Source organism: Podarcis raffonei, chromosome 14 (assembly GCF_027172205.1).
Source record: "Podarcis raffonei isolate rPodRaf1 chromosome 14, rPodRaf1.pri, whole genome shotgun sequence".
In the NCBI taxonomy this organism is placed as follows: Eukaryota; Metazoa; Chordata; class Lepidosauria; order Squamata; family Lacertidae; genus Podarcis; species Podarcis raffonei.
In genome coordinates, this window is record NC_070615.1 from 12,862,018 (window position 1) to 12,882,842 (window position 20,825).

The following is a 20,825-nucleotide window of genomic DNA, read 5'->3' on the forward strand; positions in this document are numbered from 1 at the left end:
TTTTTCACACAATAGTCCAGATCAGAGTTTATCAAACTTAGGTCTCCAGCTGTTTTTGGACTACAACTCCCATTATCCCTAGCTAGCAGGACCAATGGTCAGGGATGATGGGAACTGTAGTCCATAAACAGCTGGGGACCCAAGTTTGGGAAACCCTGGTCTAGATTACCTGTTTAACACAAGATCCCTTGATGGGGTCTTGTCCATGGGTTGGCAAACTAAGGCCCACGGGCTGGATCAGGCCCAATAGCCTTCTAAATCTGGCCTGCGTACGGTCCGGGAATCGCTGTGTGGATCGCCAGCGCATGCGTTCTTTCCCTCTCCCTCCCTGTCCCTTACATGGTGGCTGCGGCAGCAGCACCTCCCTCCCTCCCTCCTCATGGCTTCTCCCCGCCCTGCCTAGAGGAGGAAAGGGGCTGGGCTTTGTTGGTGCCAGCCCCTCTTCGGAGCCCTTTTGCGTGCCGCTCATCATACATTTCCCCCCAAAAAATATAGTCCGGCCCCCACAAGGTCTGAGGGACAGTGGACCAGCCCCCTGCTGAAAAAGTTTGAGGACCACTGGGCTTGTCTGAGCTTCTCTTGGTTAGGATTCCACTTTCTTAAGTAGAAGAGAGTAAAACCGGTTTGTTTATTTAATAAATCAACGAAGATAAAGGGACATTTCCCAATGATTCCCCGCTCCATACTCACTAACTCTCTGTTCCACCTCTCAGCATTTCTTCACCACATCAGACCCACCAGGGGCCAAGGAAACCAAGCTCTCTATGATTATCCTGATTGAAGGTTAGCAGTCCACACTAAACTAATATTATCAGTTAAGGATTGATATTTACCAGTAACTCCGCTTGTGGATTGCAAATTAGTCTCTAAATACCAGTTTGAATGCTAATTTTTAGCCCTAATTATATGCAGCCTTAATAATTACATCCTATTTCATTGTTATAATTACCATAGTTCATGGCAAGACTCTTCGTGCGTCGTTTTGCAAGTGTGACTCCAAAGCCGTTACTGTGATAAACAAGTATTAAAGCTACACAGTAATTAGTTACATACCAATTTACATTTGAATTGTGTATACTTGGGGAGAAAATAGCGTGAAAAGATTTCCAACAGCACCAAAATGCACTGGGACAGAAGCAGTGCTTTATGGGAGGAAAAATAAGGGAGAAACAGAGCCACTTTCTTTCCATAAGGGCAACCAATTGGCAGCTATATAAAAGGGCAGTTCCACATGGCAGTTTATTCTGAATTCAGGGCTGCTCACGAATATAAGTTTTGCAGCGTCCACACTACAGTACAGTGGTACCTCTGGTTATGAACTTAATTCATTCCGGAGGTCTGTTATTAACCTGAAACCGTTCTTAACCTGCGGTACCACTTTAGCTAACAGGGCCTCCCGCTGCAGCCACACGATTTCTGTTCTCATCCCAAGGTAAAGTTCTTAACCCGAGGTACTACTTCCAGGTTAGCAGAGTCTGTAACCCGAAATATTTGTAACTGGAGGTGTTTGTAACCCAAGGTACCACTGTATCCTCATCAAAATGCCATTCCATCATTTGCCTCCTGTTTAATCCGGACTTACCATTTCTGCAGGGCGTTTATTTATTTGTTTATTGGATTTTCTGCAGAAACGGTAAATCTGGATTAAATGAGAAAGCAATATGGCCTGGATTTTATTTTATTTTTATGATCCGATGCCACACAAACCTTGTACGTATGAACAGCGCTGAGCAGAATGAAACTGACATGTGAAGATGTTGAGTACATTTGCAGAGTAACCAAGATCGACAGTATTGTTCTTATACCAAATGGACATCAGGTATCAAATGGTATCAGTGGATCCGTAAAACCTGCCCTGTTTTTTTGCAGTATGTAGATGCGGTAAGTTATTTTATCCTTGTGCTGAAGGATCACAAGTGTGCAATGAAATATACGGCTCAGTGATGTTAAGGCTGCTCTCATATCTCGGTGAATGATGATAAGCCAAGGTCTGCTATCACCTCAATTGCTCAGAAGATCCATACTGTGTGCGGTGCTTTGTATCCATCCTTGATTATATCCAGATCAGGGTTGGAGAACCTGTGGCCTTCTAGATATTGCTGAATTACAATTCCTAATATCCCTGACCATTGGCTGGGCTAGATGAAGTTGGTGGGAATTGGCCATAACTCAGTGAGTTCCAGGTCCAGCATCTCCAGGAAGAGCTAGGATAGAACCCGGTCCAAAAAACTGGACAGTTGTTGCCAATCATGTTGCCCATTCCTCATCTAAGCTTTGTATCCAATTAAGTCCTACTCAGAGTATACCTGCTGAAATTAATGAAGCAAAACTAGCAATGCTCGTTGACTTCAGTGGGTCAAATCTGAGTAGGACTACCATTGAAGACCACTCTAAATGGGTCAATGCACCGGTAATTTTATCAGCACAGAATATTATACAGGGCACATTATTCCCAACTGCTCATGATAATTTAGACTACTAAGACCTTAAAATGGGAGGAAGGGGGACTAGGGCTATCTATCAATGGGACCCCATTCCTGTTGGCTGGTCACCAACTGGATGCCACCAGGTGTGGGGGCCGCCAATAAGGAGAGGGCTACATAGAGATACGTGGAGGTAGAGCAGCTCTCCATTACCAAGGATAACTTTCAGTTGGGAAGCAGAAGTGCAAGGAAGAAGAAGAAGATGAAAATGAAGATGATGACGAAGAAGAGTTTGGATTTGATATCCCGCTTTATCACTACCCGAAGGAGTCTCAAAGCGGCTAACATTCTCCTTTCCCTTCCTCCCCCACAACAAACACTCTGTGAGGTGAATGGGGCTGAGAGACTTCAGAGAAGCGTGACTAGCCCAAGGTCACCCAGCAGCTGCATGTGGAGGAGCGGAGATGCGAACCCGGTTCCCCAGATTACAAGACTACCACTCTTAACGACTACACCACACTGGCTCCCTGGTGTGACAACATGTTACATTCTTATGTATATAGGAAGAAGTGTTGATGGCTAGTTATCTTTCAGTGGTTGAGCCATCTGCTTTGCCTGCAGAAGGCCCCAAGTTCAACCCAACGCCCTGCCTTGTCAGTCCATTTGGACAATATGGAGCAAGGGGGATGAATGGTCTGACTCAGTTTAAGGCAGCTTCCGAGATTCAGATAGTTTTAAAAGAGGATTTGGTATCTTCAGGGAAGGGGGGAGAAGAGGAAGAGGAAGAGGAAGAGGAAGAGGAAGAAGAAGAAGAAGAAGAAGAAGAAGAAGAAGAAGAAGAAGAAGAAGAAGAAAAGTTTGGATTTGATATCTCACTTTATCACTACCCGAAGGAGTCTCAAAGCGGCTAACATTCTCCTTTCCCTTCCTCCCCCACAAGAAACACTCTGTGAGGTGAGTGGGGCTGAGAGACTTCAGAGAAGCATGACTAGCCCAAGGTCACCCAGCACTGCATGTGGAGAAGCGGAGACGCGAACCCAGTTCACCAGATTACGAGTCTACCGCTCTTAACCACTACACCACACTGGCTCTCTGGATGTGTGTAACACGAAGACCTGAGCCAATGGGTTCAAGTTACAAGGAAGGAGATTCTGACTAAACAACAGGAAGAACTTTCTGACAGTAGGAGCTGTTCAACAGTGGAACAGGCTCCCAGAGGAGGTGGTGGACTCTCCTTCCTTGGAGGTTTTTTAGCAGAGGTTGGGTAGCCATCTGTCAGGGATGCTTTAGTTGAGATGTCTGCACTGCAAGGAGTTGTACTAGGTGACCCTTGGGATCCCTTCCAACTCCACAAATCTGTGATTCTCTGATTCTACAGCTAGAGCCACCAGCAGCTGTTGCATGGTTGCACTAAGCACCCTTTCTAGCAGCTGCTGGTCTCCTCAGCCTCAGCCTACTTTGTCTCACCAGTGATCAGGACATGACTCACCGCCAAGGCTTAGGAGATGTCTGTCAGCATTTCTGAGATGCTGAGTCAGTGCTGACAGACAGGGACATGCTGCTGCTCAATGAATCAGCACACCCAGAATTCCAACCACATCATCGTATTGCGGAGATTTTGTCACCATCTCACCATCACCATAATGCTGGCGAGACACTGGGACATCATTTATCTATTTATTGAATTAATACACCACCCTACACCCAGAGGTCTCAGGGCAGTTCACAGAACAAAATCAGAATACAAAACCACAGCATATACCAGTTGTAGGCAACCTAAGTCCCAGGGGCTGGATGTGGCCCAATCGCCATCTCAATCCGGCCCACGGACGGCCCGGGAACCAGCGTGTTTTTACACGAGTAGAATGTGTGCTTTTATTTAAAATGCATCTCTGGGGTATTTGTGGGGCAAAATAATTTGTTCATTTCCCCCCCAAAAAAATATAGTCTGGCCCACCATATGGTCTGAGGGACAGCGGGCCGGCCCATGGCTGGAAAAGGTTGCTGACCCCTGGCATATACAATCAAAACAAAAACAACAACCCAATAACACCCCCACCAAAAAAAGGAACCACATTTTAAAAGGGCATAGGATGTCAATCAAATCAACCAAAGGAAGGCCTGATTAGAAAGGAACGTTTTTTGCCTAATGGCATGTGAACTGGCCGTGAATGACCAGCAACAAGGCCTTGAGGTTGTAATGGGCAGCTTCATGAAGATGTGAATCCAGTGTGTCGTAGCTGTAAGAAAGGCAAATTCCATATCAGGGATCATTAGGGAGGGACTGAAAGTACAACTGTCAATCGCATAATGCCATTATGCAGATATAACATGAGACTGCCCTTCCAATATTGTGTACAGTTCTCACCACCTCACCTCGAAAGGAATATTGCAGAAGTGGAAAAAGATCAGATAAAAGCAACCAAATGATCAAGGGACTAGAACAAATCCCCTATGATAAAAGGTTAAAGCAAAAAATCGCAGGGCGTTGGACTAGATTAGGCATAGGCGAACTCTGGCCTTCCAGATGGTTGGGACTACAATTCCCATCATCCCTGACCACTGGTCCTAGTAGCTAGGGATGATGGGAGTTGTAGTCCCAAACATCTAGAGGGCCAGAGTTTGCCTATGCCTAGACTAGATGACCCTTGGGATGATGATGATGATGATGATGATGTAATTGTTGTTGTCAACAAGAACAACAATAATAATATATTTACAGTATTTATACCCCCCACCAGCCGCTGGTTTCCCCAGCCGCTCTGGGCGGCTCACAGCAGAATATTAAAAACACGATAAAACATCAAACATTAAAAACTTCCCTAAACAGGGATTCCTTCTAACACCACAATACTGTGATTCTGTGATTTGGTACTTTTGAGTTTGGGGGTGGGGAGGGGGGGCATGATAGAGGTATATTAAATTATCTAGGATGTGAAGAAAGTGGATACAGATAGGTTTTTTTCCCTCTTCCTTACATTTTAGAACTCAGGGCCATCTAATGAAAGTGAACATGGGAAGATTCAGGGCAGGCGAGCAAAGTTATTTTTCACACTGCAGGTACAGTGTGAACTTAATTTTTTCTGGAGGTCCGTTCTTAACCTGAAACTGTTCTTAACCTGAGGTACCACTTTAGCTAATGGGGCCTCCTGCTGCCACCATGCCACTGGAGCACAATTTCTGTTCTCATCCTGAAGCAAAGTTCTTAACCTGAGGTACTATTTCTGGGTTAGCGGAGTCTGTAACCTGAAGCGTCTGTAACCTGAAGCGTCTGTAACCCGAGGTACCACTGTACTTAAAATGATGGAATTTGCAACTATAAAGGGCAGTGATGGCCACCAACCTGGATGGCTGTAAAAGAGGTATAGACAAAGTTATGGAGGATGACACTATAAGCAGCTCCCAAGCACAATGGCCATGTTCTCCCTCCACTGTCAGAGGATGTGAGTCTCTGTATACCAGTGGCTGGGAATCACAAGTTGGGAGAGCGCTCTTGTTGGCTTCCCATATGTATCTGCTTGGTCATAGTGTGTGCTGGACTGGATGCAGCTTAATCCAGCAGGGCTCTTCTCATGTCCACATTGTGGTTTGCTAGGTGTGTTTTTATATGCCTGTTGTCTTTGTCCATGGAGTTTTCTTGGCAAGGATACTGGAGTGGCTTGCTGGTTCCTCCTCCAGGTGGATCACGTTTGGTCAAAACTCTCCACTATGACCTGTTCATCTTGTGTGCCCTGCTCGGCGTAGTTCATAGCTTCTCTGAGTTCTTCAAGCCCCTTCGCCACGGCAAGGCAGTGATCCATGAAGGGGATCACTGATCCATGATCACTGCAGATGGTGACAGCAGCCACGAAATTAAAAGACGCCTGCTTCTTGGGAGAAGGGCAATGACAGGCCTAGACAGCATCTTGAGAAGTAGAGACGTCACCTTGCCAACAAAGGTCCGTATAGTTAAAGCCATGGTTTTCCCAGTAGTGATGTATGGAAGTGAGAGCTGGGCCATAAAGAAGGCTGATCGCCGAAGAATTGATGCTTTTGAATTATGGTGCTGGAGAAGACTCTTGAGAGTCCCATGGACTGCAAGAAGATCAAACGCATCCATTCTTAATGAAATCAGCCCTGAGTGCTCACTGGAAGGACAGATCGTGAAGCTGAGGCTCCAGTACTTTGGCCACCTCATGAGAAGAGAAGACTCCCTGGAGAAGACACTGATGCTGGGAAAGATGGAGGGCACAAGGAGAAGGGGGCGACAGAGGACGAGATGGTTGGATAGTGTTTTCGAGGTTACCAGCATGAGTTTGACCAAACTGCGGGAGGTAGTGGAGGACAGAGGTGCCTGGCATGCTTTGGTCCATGGGGTCACGAAGAGTCGGACACGACTAAACGACTAAACAACAACAACAAAGGTGTGTTTATTCACTTAGCTAGCATCCAGTTCCACTCTTACTCGGTTCAAGCTGTCAAATTAAAAGAGACAGGCCCACCCCACCTGCATCACAAATGTGTTGAAGTGTGTGCCTTTTTTTAAAAAAAAAAAGCTTTTCCAAGATAAACAAGCATTCAACAGCCCTCTGCTTCTAATTTTCTTAAAACATTCCTTCCTAAAAGTTGTCAGAATGGGGGTCGGGTTAAGAGTTGCAGTGAGGAACAACTTCCAGGATAATTCAAAGATAAGGCTAAATAGCTTCACAATGTGCTCTTTAATCTGCTTGCTATTGACACAATGCTGGCATATTATGTCTGCAGGATTTAAGGAGCTTTCCTCCCCATGTAGCTGATGGTTTATCATGTCAATAGAGGCCTGAATTTACAAGCAATTGTTGTGCAGAATTTGTGCCTACACACACACACACACACAGAGAGAGAGAGAGAGAGAGAGAGAGAGAGAGGCCTTTTTCAATGTTTTCAAGATTATGAAGCTTCAAAAACCTTTAAGAATATAGGTTATATATATAGAATATAGAATATAGGTTTACTACACTGTTGCTTGTTGCATATAAAATTATTGCTATTATTAATTGTATTTATTAGTCACTTCTTCACCAAAGCAACCCAAAGTGACTTATAAAAATGGTACAAACATTAAAACCAATACAGTGGTACCTCGGGTTACATACACTTCAGGTTACAGACTCCGCTAACCCAGAAATAGTACCTCGGGTTAAGAACTTTGCTTCAGGATGAGAACAGAAATTGTGCTCCGGTGGCGCAGCAGCAGCAGGAGACCCCATTAGCTAAAGTGGTGCTTCAGGTTAAGAACAGTTTCAGGTTAAGAACGGACCCTCAGAACGAATTAAGTTCTTAACCCGAGGTACCACTGTAATAAAAACTGAAGCAGAATGAGATATATATACAGTGGATGCTCAGGTTGCGAATGTGATCCATGCGGGATGCAAGTTCACAGCCTGCAGCATTTGCAACCTGCAGCTGCGCATCTGCGCACGCGCGGGTTGTGATTCGGTGCTTCTGCGCATGCGCAACCACTGAAACCCGGAAGTAACCCGTTCCGGTGGTCCGTAACCCAAAAAAATGCAACCTGAAGCATAGGAGAGAGAGAGAGAGAGAGAGAGAGAGAGAGAGAGAGAGAGAGAGAGCCTATCCCACTAAGAGAGGCCACAAACAGCTACAACCTTCCAGGGCCAAAATCCTGGTTACAAAGTAACATTTTCCCCTGGCGTGATGTGTCATGTGTGCCTCCCTAAGAATTGCCTCCCATATGCTGGGAGCCACCACTAAAAAGGTCTGTTCTCCTGTTCCTACCCTCTGCTCTACCCTCAAAGGGTATGTTGACGGCATCTCAACGCAAACAATACAACTTCTTGCTCAAGTCTTCAAATGCAAACTAGATTGTCTTCCTTTCCAAAGGGGCAGCCAATATAGGCTGCAATCTTAGTCACACTTCTGTAGGACTAAAACCCAGTGGGACTTTCTTCTGGAGACACTTACCATTGCAGCCAAAATAGCAAAGAGTCTTTGCAGAGTCTTAAAGACTGCCACATCGATTATGGCATGAGCTTTAGTGGGCCAGAGTGAACTTCATCAGACACATGGCGTTGTTTGTTTATTTTTCCAAAAAGGGGGGGGGGCTTCTAAGTGGTTTACAAGTAGAAAAACCAATTACAGGAGCATTAAAGTATAAGCATCCATAATTAAAGTACACAGTTAAAATACACGGTGAAACAATCCCATTAAAACATTTAAATATAAACATTCATAATTAAAAGATCCAATAAAACAATCCCATTAGAATAACACAGTAATTAAAACAGGAGACTCGGGCGGAGAAGTCACAGGGGTGTCTGTGTAAGCAGGTACAGCTTCAGAAGTCAGCAGAATTCAATTCAGATGGGGGCCTCTCCTGTCTCACCAGGGAACACGTTCCATAACATGGGTGCCACCAGTGAAAAGGCCCACTTCCATGTCACCACGAGCCAATTATTATCAGATTGTGGTACGGCTAAATGGTATATATGCATATACAGTGGTACCTCGGTTTAAGAACAGTCCAGTTTAAGAATGATTTGGTTTACAAACTCTGCAAAACCAGAAATAGTGTCTTGGTTTGAGAACTTTACCTTGGTCTAAGAACAGAATCCGAACGGTGGAAGGGCACTGGCGGTGGGAGGCCTCATTAGGGAAAGCGTGCCTCGCTTTAAGAATGGTTTTGGTTTAAGAACAGACTTCCGGAACAGATTAAGTTCGTAAACCAAGGTACCACTGTAAATAAAAACCAAAAAATAAAAAAAATGTGTCGGGTGTGTGTAGAGAGAGGGGGAAATGTTAGCAGTGAGATCAGAGGGAAATGAAATTGATAGCTCACCATGGTTAGCATGGTGTTGATAATGGTGTTGATTTGATCCTTGAATGGGACAGCTGCATATTCCTGCACTGCAGAAGGCTGGATTATAAGGTCCTTTCCAACTCTACAATTCTATGAAATACAACTGTTATAAGTACTTTAAAACCTAAATGTAAAAATAATAATAGTGACCCCACACAAAGCTTTGTCCCCCACATTAAACAGTTGGCCTGCCATTCCTCATGATGTCTCTGGCAGCCATGCAAACTGCAGAAGAGGAAGAGGAAGAGGAAGAGGAAGAGGAAGAAGAAGAAGAAGAAGAAGAAGAAGAAGAAGAAGAAGAAGAAAAGTTTGGATTTGATATCCCGCTTTATCACTACCCGAACGAGTCTCAAAGCGGCTAACATTCTCCTTTCCCTTCCTCCCCCACAACAAACACTCTGTGAGGTGAGTGAGGCTGAGAGACTTCAGAGAAGTGTGACTAGCCCAAGGTCACCCAGCAGCTGCATGTGGAGGAGCGGAGACACGAACCCAGTTCACCAGATTACAAGACTACCACTCTTAACCACTACACCACACTGGCTCCCTGGTGTGACAACATGTTACATTCTTATGTATATAGGAAGAAGTGTTGATGGCTAGTTATCATTCAGTGGTTGAGCCATCTGCTTTGCCTGCAGAAGGCCCCAAGTTCAACCCAACCCCCTGCCTTGTCAGTCCATTTGGACAATATGGAGCAAGGGGGATGAATGGTCTGACTCAGTTTAAGGCAGCTTCCGAGATTCAGATAGTTTTAAAAGAGGATTTGGTATCTTCAGGGAAGGGGGGAGAAGCGATTGGGAGTCTCCCCTACCATCCTTAAAATTACAGCTAGATCAGGCTTCAAAGAGAAGGGAAGAGACTTCTCCATACTTCCCTTCAAGTACTGAGTTTGGGCACACCCGAGAGTTGGCATGCCTGATCACTGTTGTTAAGGTAAAGGTAAAGGGACCCCTGACCATTAGGTCCAGTCGTGGCCGACTCTGGGGTTGTGGCGCTCATCTCGCTTTATTGACCGAGGGAGCCGGCGTACAGCTTCCGGGTCATGTGGCCAGCATGACTAAGCCGCTTCTGGCGAACCAGAGCAGCACACGGAAACACCATTTACTTTCCCGCCGGAGTGGTACCTATTTATCTACTTGCACTTTGACGTGCTTTCGAACTGCTAGGTTGGCAGGAACAGGGACCGAGCAACGGGAGCTCACCCCATCGCGGGGATTTGAACTGCTGACCTTCTGATCGGCAAGTCCAATGCTCTGTCGTTTAACCCATAGCGCCACCCATGTCCCTGATCACTCTTGTAAGCCCAGCACTAAGAACGATCTCGCCCTCTGCCAATGGGGGAGAGCAATCCTGCTTAGTGCTGAGAGCTCTCTGCAAGGGCTGCTGTCCCCTTGCATCTGCTTCTTTGAAGCTTCAAAGCCACAATTCTGAGTGCTTTAACAATGAACCCATCTTCCCAGGAAACTCTGGGAAATGTAGCTCCGCAAGGGATCAAGGGGTCTCCTAGCAACACTCAGCACTCTTAATAAACTACACTTCCCAGGGTTCTTTGGGAGATTGTTGAAAGTGGAACGATGCCAGTTTAAACGTAGTGTACCCCACCTTCTGAGATGCTCTGACACACTGTCATTCATACTGTCAGCTCTTCCTAATGTTTTGTCCAAATCCACTTTTCTTTTCATTTGAACATACTGGTTTGGATCCTGCCCTCTGGAGCAACAAGAAACAGATTTGTTCCATCATTTATCGGGCAGCCCTTCCAATATTTCATAGTGGCTATCGTACTGCCCCTAAATTATCTCTTCCTCATTGCTTTCTAAGGGACGCGGGTGGTGCTGTGGGTTAAACCACAGAGCCTAGGACTTGCCAATCAGAAGGTCGGCAGTTTGAATCCCCGCGATGGGGTGAGCTCCCATTGCTCGGTCCCTGCTCCTGCCAACCTAGCAGTTCGAAAGCACACAGTGCAAGTAGATAAATAGGTACCGCTCTGGCGGAAAGGTAAACGGCGTTTCCGTGTGCTGCTCTGGTGTGCCAGAAGCGGCTTAGTCATCCTGGCCACATGACCCGGAAGCTGTACGCCGGCTCCCTCGGCCAATAAAGCGAGATGAGCAGTGCAACCCCAGAGTCAGTCACGACTGGACCTAATGGTCAGGGGTCCCTTTACCTTTACATTGCTTTCTAGGTGACACTGCTTTAGGAAAAGCCAGTGGGGTGTATTTGGGCTTTGCGGCTGTCAGGGTTTTGCAATGTTCATGCCATATATATATATATATATATATATATATATATATATATATCCTTCTGGTTTGCAGTTTGATTCTTAGATGACATATGCGGTTACCACCCTAGTTTCTACACTGAGCGTGCAGATTTTGACACCCGCATCGTTTGGGTTGCTCCCTTGGAAGGAGAGACGTGAAGAATACCCTTATGCTTCTAAAGAGGCAAAAGCTTCTGGTGTCAGAAAATGGGTCTGTTGAATGTCAGCTGTACAGAAGGCCGCAGTGATGTAGTCTTCAGTCTGTCACCACCCGAAAACATCAGAGTGAAATATCCAAAGGTTTGCCTGCCAAAAATGGCCCATTCCCATGGCTGGGAAACTTTGTTGGCAGTCACTGAAGAGAATGTACTGTGGGCCAAACCTTTAAACCTCTCTCTCTTCCTCTACCCCACAATCACATCAGTTGTTAACTCTCTAAGCAAAACTCCCATCGAAATAAAAGGAGTTTTTGTCAGCTTCTGCTTTTTGCGCGGGGAGAATTGTGCCACAAATATTTCTTGCAAGTAAATATGAGATCTTGACCAGGTCTGTGAAAGGAGAAGCCAAGCGCTTTTTAAGGCAAAGTTACAAGTGCGATTTAACAACTTTGCAGAGTTAGTGAATAACCACGGGGAGTAATATATTGAAGCCTTGGGGTGCATTGCTGCTCCTGTGGCCAAACTCCCGGTGATTTTACTTAGCAGGTTTTCAGCCTTGGACTTGATAGAGAAAATCAGTTTTTGCTGCAATATGTTTTTTGAAATGAAATTCTGCTTTCCCTCCAAGCTCAAATAATAAAGCTCAGAGAAACATCCCCCTCCCCAATTTTCCAAGTGGTGCATTTCCCCCCCCCTACCATTCTATGCCTTCAATGATTCATGTTTCAGCAGAAAAATTAATAAATCATCGTCAATTCTTGGCATTTATTTCCAAGATTAAACCCATGGTACTTAAAAAAACAAAAAACCCTATATATTACTCCCCCATTTTATTGAAGACATTTCAGATCTCCCACACCCCTCCTTTCCCATTTTTTTTTTACCTTGTCTGTGAAAATGGACTCTCATTATCCTGCCAAATTACAGTGTACTGAAGGACTGTCATTTAAAGAAGGAATGAGAAATTTTGAGCAAGCAATCTTTGAGAAAAAGGAAACGTGTTCGTGTGTGTGTGTGTGTGTGTGTGATTTGATGGGAGTTATTTCCCCCACCTGTCTGACTTCTGATAACTTATACCTGTTTATAAAGTTGTGTGATTGGAGAATAGTTGTGGGCTCGCTGGTGAAGGACGAGAAAAAAAACGTGTTGAGGGGAGAAGCTTAGAGACAGAAAGAGAGGGAGGGAGGGAGGGAGGGAGGAAGGAAGGGAGAAAGGAAGGAAGGAAGGAAGGAAGGAAGGAAGGAAGGAACCAAAGAAAGAGAGAGAGAGAGAGAGAGAGAGAGAGAGAAAGAAAGAAAGAAAGAAAGTTTTTAAAGCCCACCTTATTTCTGTGATTTCACATTGCGTTTTTAACATTGTGTTTAAATTGTTGTAACCTGTCCTGGAACCTCAGGAGGAGGGCAGGTAACCAACGTATTATTAGCAACAGCATTGTAAGTACTATTGACGCGCTGTTGCGCAGAGAAAAAGAGAAGGAAGGAAGGGACTGCAGGGAAGATTGGGGACAAAGACAAAGCGAATGATTTGAGAAGGGGAAGAAAGAATTGGGTCTTAACTTTCTTAACTTTCCTGGAGGGCTGTGTGCATTCAGAGCCTGTTGGCAGCTATTGTTTGTCCTCAGGATGTCTGAAATAAGGCTTGAATAATAAAAGAGGAGAGGAGAGGGAGGGGAAAACGAGAGAGAGAAAGACGGCTCCTTCATGACCACTGCGCGAGCTTTGCCAGTGTAACGGAGGTGTTTGGAGTTGTAGCAGCTCCTTGGAAGCGGGGGTGGTGGTGGGGAGGCCACTGAAGGGTCAGAGGGAAAGAGACAGGGAAGGAGGGAGCGATGGAGGGGCGGAGGGAGAGATGGGGGCCTCGCCGCAGCCAGTGAGGGCGAGCTGCCCAAATCTGCTCGCCTTATCCCAGCCTGTTGGGGGTGGGACCCTGAGCTCTCCAGCCGCCTGATGGTTGGGAGGGAAGCGGCGGCGGCGGCGGCAGCTGCCTCCCCCCTCTCGGCTCCTTTTGCCGGAGCGACTGGAGATGGATCGTATTACACCATTTGCCTCGCTCGGGTTTGTTTTGCTGCCGGCGCGTCCCGGCGCTGCTGCCGCCGCCGCGAGTTTTTGCAGGAGGAGGTTTGCGAGGATGAGGACGGCCAGACGCGACGCTCGCGGGGAAGCGCCGAGCTGGAGCTCGACTCTTGATTCGATTCTGATATTTTGATCGCAGATATTATTATTATTATTCTACTACCATTCTTTCTCCACCCTTCGCTCTTGGTATTCCCGCGGCGGCTTCCTTCTCCATCTCCCCTCCACCAAGCCCGTGGATGAGGTAAGGAGATCTACGTTTCCACAAACACACACAAGCCGATTGCAAAAGCCATTCTCCCCCCCCCCTTCCTCCTCCCCCGGTTTGCTTGGCAGAAGCCGAGCTGCGACAGCGCGTCTCAGCATCTCACGGCTGGCTAGTTATTGTCTGAATGGCGTGCACACGCAGGACAGCTGATCGGCTTGCAACGCGCGTCGCGGAGGAGCTTCGCTGAGGGAGGAAAATGGTGTTGGGGGTTTATATATAGGTCTATGCGTGCACAGGGAGGCAGGACGGGAAGAGTCCTGAGACGAAACCGGGTGTTGGTTAAGGCGCAATCCTGCAACAATACTTTCCCGGGAGTCAGTCGCATTGGAGTCAATGGTGCTTCTGAGCAGAGACGTGTGGATATCCGCGCCCCCCCCCCGTCCCTGGGTTATTTTCTTTTTGACTCGTTGCTTGCAGGCGCTGCAGCTTGTGGGGAGGTGAGGGCTGCCGAAAAGCGTCTCGGAGGCGACGATCTGCGTGTTAGATGGTCGTTTGAAAAGTTGCAAGGTCTGCCAGTGTCGGATGCGCTCTTGCGCTTTTCTTTTCTTTTTTTTGCCTTCCCCTTTTTTCTGTGCGTATGTGGTTTTTCCTTTCTTTCTTAACGCTTATTTCGTTGTGAGTTAATTCGGTTTGGACGAATCGGACCGAGAAGATCGCGTTGTCGGCTGCAGGCGAGAAAGCAAACGTGCGGGTTTAGGGCTGGGAGAGCGAACCAGCCAAGTTTGGATTCGGAGCGGTTCCCTTCGCAAGGGCTGGCTGGGCTTTGGGAAGAAAGCGGCGGCTGCGGAGGGAGGGGTGCTGGGCGACAAGGAGACGGAGAGAGATGCTGCTCTCTTGAAGGGCCAGCCGAGCAGGAGAGAAGGAACAGGAGGAGGATGAAGGAGCCAAGAGCCCTGCGGACAGCTGGGGGGCTTTGGTCGCAAGACGGTTTTGCAGCACGGGCAGGGGTGGGAGTGCTTGTTTTTACCCCTCTGGCGGTACAGAGGATTAGAGGAGGGCTGGAAATCGGTTATGAACCGGCAGGGAACGGAGAGCAGCAACTGGCACCTGGTTTTGTGCTGGTGTGTCAGATCTGAGCAGCAGCAGGTAAAACCTTGGAGATCCGCAGAGCATTGGCTGGCCAGATTGATTTGGAATTCCTGAAAACTCAGGCTTGCCATTGCTTGGAGAGCCTAGGAGCACAGGAACTTTGGCCCATCAAGCTCAGTACTGTCCACACTGGCTGGTAGCAGCTTTCCAGAGTTTCAGGAAGGGGTCTCTCCAGCCCTACTTGGGGACTGAACCAGGGACCTTCTTCAGATGTTTCACCACTGAGCTGCAACCCTTCCTCTAGGAAGCAGGTCCTCTCCATCCCAGGATGGGTGAGTCACAAGGCTGTGATGCATCTGGGGTTTTTTTAGGGGCACGGGAGCATTGAGACTTTGCAAACGCTTAGAAGCTGCTTAGCACTCCAAGGCTTTAGCATTGGCATTGCAAATAGGTTCCGGTGGTGCAGACCTGGCAAACCTTGAGATGGGTGATGTGCCCACCTGTCGGTTTCTGCTCAGCCCAGGGGCATCTTATCCTCCTGGAGGGGCTGGCGATCTGGGCAGAAAAGGGTGCTGACCCACACTGCCATGAGATGGTTGTGTGAGTGTGAGTATTTGGGATATGGGGAAAAGGGGGTGGTTTGAAAAACTCCCATGTAGGCATTGCTTGACAAATTGGTTGCAGGGATCCTGGAGGTCCCTGGATCACCGTCCTCTGTTGCTCTCCTCCTCTGTAGATCTTTGTATCTGGGAACTTTGTCAACTGGAGAGGCAGGGACACACACACACACACACACACACGAATAAATCAAATGAAAAGGTCTGGCCCCATGACACTAGCAACTACCTGGGTCACTTGGGAACGGCTGTATTTGTCTGAGAGCATCACATACACCCAGTGGCGTAGCGTGGGTTGTCAGCACCCGGGGCAAGGCAAGTAATTTGTGCCCCCTAACCCGTGGATTTGCGCCCCCTAACCCTAACCCCCAGATGTTGTGCCTGGTGCGGCCGGCCCCCCCTGCACCCCCCACGCTACACCACTGCATACACCGACTCCATGAGCATCATTGTAAATGACATTGCCAGGGATGCTGGTGGGACAGCTCTCCTCTCCTCAGTTTTGGAGCTGTGCATAAGTTGCTTGGATTAGTTTGCATGCAGGAAAAGACAGGCTTGGACCCCTGTTTCTCTGTACGTATGTGTGTCACCCCTACTCTCTCCAGCCCACCTGCTAAGTGCAAGCCAAACTCTGAATGATTTAGTGGCTAGCCTTGGTGGAAGCAGTCTGCTGCTTCCCGTGCTCCATAGTAGCCAAGCTCTGGGAGATAGAGGGAGCTCTATTACAAGCTACCCATCAATTATGGATAGAAACAAATAAGGGAGTCAGTTCTGAATTAGCCCCGCGTAGTGGCAAGGACTGCCTTTCCTCCTCCCTTCCATCTCAGTCTCCTGTTGAAATGGAAAGAAGTGAAACTTCTCCTTTCATTCCCCCTCCACACCTATTTGCTTTATATATTTCTAGAGCAGCCACATCTGATCCAGCCGCCTTAACAGAGTAATTAGAAAAAGCGTTCAAGAAGCTTCCCCCCCCACTCCTTCACTGTCCACCACCCCCCTTCATAATTTGTAAATCTTGCATAGAAATTCTGACTCCACCAGCTCCTCTGAAGTGGAAAATGTTTCATCGTTCTTAAAGGGAGCTCCTTCCTCAGTCTTATTTGATTTGGGTGGTTGCAAGACAACTGCAAATAATTCAGAACAAAGATGAATATGTTCGGAACAAAGCAGCTGAATGGGTTGCCCCCCTGGAAATGCTACCCTGAAACTGGAGGTACTCGCTTGCAAGTGAACAGGCTTTGGTTGGGGGTAGCTTGCAGGCAGAGGATGCTACTGAGTCACTATGCTGCAGTTTGTAGCTGCTCTCCTGCTTAGTCCCATTAACAGTGCAGTTCCAGAATAGCACAAGTTTCCTGGTCTCCGAATTGCCTGATATGATTGATAAAGCTGCATTTGCCATACTATGATTTCTGTTGAACATATATTAATAGTGTTCCTCTTCTTATGCACACAAACACACACACAAACCCATCTCTGTTAGGAGAGATAGGGGCGAGAGATGTAGCGGGAATAGACTGGGGTAGGCATTTTTATTCGCTTTTGCATACATCAGCAGTAATGTGACTGACTGGTCACTGGCTGAATGTGATATATAGATATAGATATAGTATGCAATTAAGACTGTAGTTTCTGTGTACTGTGCAATTAGAACTGCTGGTTTAAAGAGATTCATCCTTTATACCAAGAGCAGCCACAGCAAATGCTCGCTTACCAGAATGACTCACACTGTGAACGGCTATAAACATTGTCTTTAACAGATTTAGAGATGCTTTGCTGACTTGAGATCCGCACTGAAAGTTCTTACCAAGCAATCCTATGCATGTTTACTCAGATGCAAGCCCAACTGGGCTTACTCCCAGATAAATGTGCAGAGGACTGAAGCTTTAGTGCTAGAAAAGAAGGTTGTTGTTGTTGATGATGATGTTCATGTTTTTATTTTAAAAATTACATTGCTATTGTCTGGGATTGCTCCCAAACTGATGAAATGATTAAAAAAAAATCTGAAAACACTTTTCTTCGGCAAAGGTCTTTTAGAGAACGTTTGCTATACGGAAAAAAGGTCTCTTCACCAAACTGCTGCAATATTACTTTTGTTGTGAAAGAGGGTTAGCTGTTTTTAAGTTCTGCTAGGGGGAGTTTTGAAAACCTCAGCACCCTGTATGTAGCATTGCATATCTGACTCAGTAAATGAAGCTGTGCATAGCCATGTATAATGGGGTGAATGACAGGCATATTCTGTTTGGTTGGCAGATATCTCATAAACATTTACTCTGGCTCAAAAAAAGCAGAAATTTCCAGATGAGTTCTGTAATCTCCCCCCGCCCCCATTTTCTGTCGTAAACCTTAAATGCGTTTTGTAGTATCTAATCGAAAACTCAGCTGCTTAAAAAAAAAAGCTGTTCCATTTGAAATCCATTAACATGTAGAAATGTTGAATTTATGTTCAAAAGGAGAGCCAAAAGTATAAGCCAGAGGCTGTTTAAGCATCTGCTTGATTTCATTGGCATCCTTAGTTACACCAAACACTTCCCCAGCCACCTCCTCTTAACTCTGCAGTCTGTCACTACCTGTGCTCTTCAGGCCGGGACAACATCATCTTCAAAACCTGCTTTGTGTGATGCAGCCATCTCTGCCAGGAATCCAGCGACAGCCTCAGCCTCTGTTGTGCTAGCCAGCTATCTGAATGCATCGGGGGGGTTTTCCAAAACACCAGAGCACTTTATAGTGGTCCATCTGAACATTTTTAGTACAGTTTAGGCTGCACAAACACCAAATATTTAAAGTACATTCAACCTACGCACACCCCCCCAACAATCCTGGGAATTGTAGTTTACCCTCCACAGGGCTGCGATTCTGGCACCCTTAAACTACAGTTTTCAATATTCTTTTTTTGTGGGGGGGGGTCCTTAAAGGTACAGCATGTACACAGCCTTTGCTTGTTTGTTTGGCAGCTTGATCTCAGCAGTTTGTTACAGCAGCGGGTCCTGTGTGCTGCGTTCTTGCATTTTCCTGAAAACAGCCAGTCTGAACACGTCCCATCCATTTGTGCAAAATCGAGTTACTGTATTTGGTTAAAAGGAATACAGTGCAGCAAAAGAGTGGTTGGGGGGGGGAACGACACCTCTTCCAGCTTTTTAATTTTTTTAAAAAAATCAATGTCGCCGTACCTGTGTTGGTTACAGTCAACCCAACCCATGGCTTGGAACATCTGGATTTATTCTGTAATGAATCACAATTTAATACCTTGGTTTCCAAGGTGCGATGCTTTTAAAAATTGCTTCCATAAGTAGGCAGCCAGCCAGCCAGATGCTTGTGGAAAGCTCACAATCTGGATGGGAATGCCACTGCTCACCTGCATCGATGGTCTCCAACATCTGCTATTCCACAATTTAGCTGATGCTGTCAATGATAGCCATTGATTGACCTCTCCTGCATGAACCTGCCCAATCCTATCTTTTTTTTTTAAAAAAAAAAAGAGTCTGGATAGCTCTGTTTAATTAGAGTGTGGTGCTGATAATGCCAAGGTTGCAGGTTCAATCCCTGTATGGGACACCTGCGTATTCCTGCAATTGTAGGGGGCTGGACCAGATAATACTCAGGGTCTCTTCCAACTCTACAATTCCATGATTCTAAGCCAAGGGTCAGCAAACTTTTCAGCAGGGGGCCAGTCCACTGTCCCTCAGACCTTGTGGGGGGCCGGACTATCTATCTATCTGTCTGTCTATCTATCTATAATGAACCAATTCCTATGCCCCACAAATAACCCATAGATGTATTTTAAATAAAAGGACACATTCTACTCATGTAAAAACACACTGATTCCAGACTATCCGCAGACCGGATTTAGAAGGCGATTGGGCCAGATCCAGCCCCCGGGCCTTAGTTTGCCTACCCATGTTCTAAGCCAGTCTTTCTCAACCTGTGGGTCCCCAGATGTTGTTGGACTACAACTCCCATCACCCCTAGCTAGCAAGGCCAGAGTTCAGGGATGATGGGAGTTGTAGTCCAACAATATATGGGGACCCACAGGTTGAGAACCACTGTATAAGCTATCTGTGGTACTGGCTATAACCACAACCTTGTGGCTGTGAGTTCCACAAGCTGGTTGTGACACGTTGCTTCTTTTTGTTTGTACTCCTGTCTCTGTCACCAATAAACTTTGCTGGGTAAGCCCGATTATCCTGGAAGGGAGAAAACAATGTTTCTGTTCTGTTGTAGATTTTACAGAAAAGCCAACATTAAAATGAAAAAAACACCCCCGTTCAATCACTTCCATTCTCCCTTAGGATTCTTAGATTTAAGACAAGAGCTTTGGGAATTCCCATTCGATTCCTTCCCGTACTCAGCAAGAGAACGCTTCAAGCCCAGCACTTCTCCATGCCATGTAAAATATGGGAAACATTTACATTGTAGTCTGTCTATTTCTTGCATTCTTTCTTAACTGACATTTTCAGCTTTGTTGGGTTGTAAAGTACTTTTCTTTTTTGGCAAAGTAAAGAGAAAACGAGAAGGCGGCTGCATATTTACTTATTAAACATACCTATAATTCTAGTCCAGAAAGTCAACACACATCTCATGGCTGCAGAAATTAATAATTTACCCCAAGAGCAGCTAAGGAGAAAGGGGACAGGAGAATGTTTACTGTAGTGGAGTGTGGTGTTAATTTCAGTCTGAAAAATCCTGAATCTAATTAAAACAGCCCAAATGTTGCTTTCATCAAAACTACTGGGAGGACAGATGATCTCTCTTTATGCCTTCGATAAGCTGCAGCAGTTGCCATTAAAATCCATCTAAGCTGTTTTATTAAGTTGTTACTCTTCTCAGTGAATAGCTGCCAACTTCAGGCTGAAAAGAAAGTATGTTCAGATTTGTTCCCATGTCACATGGAAGAACAGTTCAGTGAAAAATCACATTACTAGCTTTATCAAACTGTTTTTCAATAGGAGTGTGTGTGTGTGTGTGTGTGTGTGTGAGAGAGAGAGAGAGAGAGAGAGAGAGAGAGAGAGAGAGAGAGAGATGTCTGTTTTCTGTTCCTGGTCATGCCTTAAAGCAGCTGTTGGCTCATTTATTGTGAAAAAAAATATTAAAAGAGAGGAGAAGATGCTTCCGTTCCAAATGTCAGTGTTTATATAACAACAAAGATTAAATCTGAGGGTTCAG

The 20,825-nt window shown here is 46.2% G+C and overlaps 1 protein-coding gene across 10 annotated transcripts in view; it reads left to right on the forward strand.

Moving 5' to 3' along the window:
- SEMA6D (semaphorin 6D) overlaps nucleotides 1–20,825 on the forward strand; it is a 433,313-nt gene that overhangs the window by 341,141 nt on the left and 71,347 nt on the right. The window contains exon 1 of one of the 10 annotated variants that reach the window (XM_053365700.1): nucleotides 13,515–13,995. The exons of the other annotated variants lie outside the window; for them this stretch is intronic. The gene's annotated coding sequence lies outside the window, so the exon portion shown is untranslated. Of the gene's footprint in view, nucleotides 1–13,514; nucleotides 13,996–20,825 lie in introns of those variants that run through there. 10 annotated transcript variants of the gene reach the window in all.